This window comes from Merops nubicus, unplaced genomic scaffold (assembly GCF_000691845.1).
Source record: "Merops nubicus isolate BGI_N331 unplaced genomic scaffold, ASM69184v1 scaffold15160, whole genome shotgun sequence".
Taxonomy (NCBI): Eukaryota; Metazoa; Chordata; class Aves; order Coraciiformes; family Meropidae; genus Merops; species Merops nubicus.
Window position 1 is genome coordinate 34,467 of NW_008581076.1, and position 3,172 is coordinate 37,638.

The window sequence follows — 3,172 nt, forward strand, 5'->3', positions numbered from 1 at the left end:
AGTTTGAGTTCTGGAGATCTCCCCAGGGTTCAGATTCACCAGTATTTGCTCAGGGTCTGTACTGCAGCTGGGAACTCTCCTGGGTCCCTGCCCACCCATTGCTCTTGCTGGGTCATCTGCACCGTTAAAAAACTCTGGCTACTGATTCAGGTTCAGGTGGGTTTGAGGCTCCTAGTTGTTCTCAGTGCCCCTTTGGTGCAAGATGCTCTAAACTGCATCCACTCTTTTTCTCATATCCAAACTTTTTCCTTGTTCACAGCGTTCAGGAGACAAAAGGAATTCACGACTAGAATTTGGAAAGAGAACAGCAGCCAAGCATGAACCCAAGCTGCAGAGCTGAAAAACAATGTCAGAGCTGAAAACACAGCTCCAAGCTAGCTTATGACCTTCTGTGTATAGCAGAAGATCCTTTGCTTTTGTTTGGCTGCAGCTAGATCTGGGTGGAGCCTTATTTAGAGTAAATTCTACAGAACTGGATCACATGCCTCTCTGCTAGCAGCTGATCCAGGAAATGTATTCTCTCAAGTAGGCAGATAGAGTGTCAGAAATGCAAATTCCCAGAGGGTGGAGCTGTAGGGCCCTCTCAGATGGGTGCTTTTTCCAGACTCTGGCAAATCTCTCATTTTGTTAATTAGAAAGCCAAGCTGAGGACTTCTTTCTCCTTTGCTCTTCCTACCCATGATGGGGGAAGATGCTTGTTGTCGCTGGGGGGGCTTTGCTGTAAGGAACTGCCTGATGGCAAGAAAAGACAAATGCCTGCATGTGCTGTGCCAGAAGTCCCTTTGCTGAATGGAGACAGGATGGCTGACTGAGACAGAGAAGGTCAGGACTGACCCTGCTGCCCATTCCCAGCCATGAAAGCAGGGCTCAAGGTGACAGGCAGCTTAGGGGTGTTCAGGGGAGCTGTAACCTTCTGCAGCGTGGCTGTGCAACTGCAGTGTCTGGGGATGGAAGAGGTGTGTTCATACTGAGCATGAGCTTGGAGCTCTGAAGACCAAGGGGACCTGAGAGCCTGTGCTGGCTCAGCTTGGCATGGTCATTGGTATGAAGGCCTGTGCCTCCCCTGTGTGACTTCCACGTGCACAGGCATGGCCTCTGGCATCCTTGGCGAGGGAGCTGAGGGCAGGTGGTGAGGAAGTGGGTGTGGGCCGTCACCTGCCAGGCCACCTCTGCACCCCACAGTCATGTGGGGCCAGCAGGTGCCAAAGGAACCAGGATCCTGTCTCCCATCCTGAGAAGTTGTTCTGTCCCGGTTAGAAGGCAGAATTGTGTCCCACCTCCCTTATCCCTCAGTTTCCCAGATAGAGAGGTAAATAAGGAAGGCAGGGGGAATGAAAACCTTGCACCAAATTGAAAGTTAACAAAATGAAATATATTATTTAACAGGGATCAGAAAGGAAGAAGGGAAGGGGTTTAACAGGGTACAGAAAGGAAGAAGGGTAGGGGTTTAACAGGGTAAGGGGGGTTATAGGAACAACAAGGCAAGGAAGATTAAACTTCCAAATATACAAAACCCAAATGCTGTGCTGAGGCTCCCCGGTGCTGGATCTCGCTGGATTGAGGTGGATTGAAGCTGGATGCACAATCCTTGGATGTGGATGGAGGCAGGGAAGAGTCTGTAGATCAGGCCCAGGTCTCCAAGATGGCCACGGCCACGTGTAGCACAGGGAGCAGCAGAGCAGCGTGTGCCCAGGTACAAGGTCAAAGGAGCAAGAGGAAGAAGAAGAGGAGCAAGAGGAAGAGGAAGAGCCGTGCCTTTCTCGCCCCTTTTATAGACCTTGGCAGGAAATCCTGAGGACAGGAAAAGGGGAGTGGGAATAGGACAGGGGTACGCCCCTTTCATTCAGGCTTGTACCTGGTTTAGGGTTTCAGATCTCCACCCACCAGGGGCAGCAGGTTTCAAACCATTACAGAAGTTACTCCAGGAAGAGGAGGGAGGCAAGTGGCAGATGTGGCTGGAGTGGCCAGTGTCCTGCTTCCCCATCCACTCCTCTTAGGGCCAAGGACAGACTTTTCCCAGCCCAGATGAGTTGCTCCATGGTGCCGGTGCATCAGAGGAGGAGGGGCAATGCAAGCTCCTGGCCCCCTCACTCAGGGAATGGCTGCATCCAACAGGCACCACTGTGGCCAAGACAAGGCCTTCAGGGACCTTCTTTCATTGTAGTGCTCTGATTTCGGAGGGACATAACTCTGCTTCCCTTCCCAGCTTCTCCAAAGGGATCCTGAGCTGCCAGCTGGAGCCATCTCACATGGTGCCCAGCCCCGCAGACACCCTTGGGTTCTGAGGGTCCTGAGCACCCTGAGACTGCTGTGAGTTTCCCAGGTCTCAGGGTGGGCCACCAAATCACATGAGCAGGGCCTGTATTTGTTGAGGTGAGTGGTTAAACACAAATCCAGTTTGATGCAAGTAACTAATGGCAACATCTTTTTGTACTGAGCTGTGAATAAATACTCCATTTTAGACTAAAACAGGATACCTATCAGCAGAAATAACAGCTTGCCCAAAAAATATCTATTTCCTGTAAATAACACCAAAACTAAAAGAACAAAAAAAAAAAAAAGGGAAAACTGACTAAAATGCTCAGTCATCCTGCTGTTAACCCCCACCAAGTGAATCCCTGCTGGGCTTTATGGCTCATTGTTTACCAGCACTGGGCTGTTATTGCAGGGCATTTAGAAGCACTGAAACATTTGTGGGTAGATTCATTGGTTGTCTAAGAAATCTTGTTGACCACCAACTTAAAAGTGAGTGCATGTCTGCTGTTATTGTTTGCATGGCTATAAAGCATTCAAGCAATCATTGTTCTGGTCTCTGAAGTTAAGTTCTCCTGCAGAAGCCACAGCAGAGGAGTGGAGGGTTCGATAGATTTATTTATTTTCAGTTTGTCTTCTATTGTGAGTGGATCTGTTTGGAGACAGCTTCTTGGAGAAAGTAAAGCTGGGCTGTGACAGCCCTCAGCCCAAGATGGAGACTAGTTCCAACCTCTCCTACCCCAGTGACCAAATATGCTGCTGAGTGAGTGGTGGAAGGTACCACTAATGGTCTTTGTCACCACATCACCCTGAATTGTGGCTTGCAACGCCATCAGGGACACGTTCAGCTGAGCCCATGGCTGAAGAAACACTGCATTTCTGGTGGCCACCCAAATGCCCATAAATACACAGCACGTAG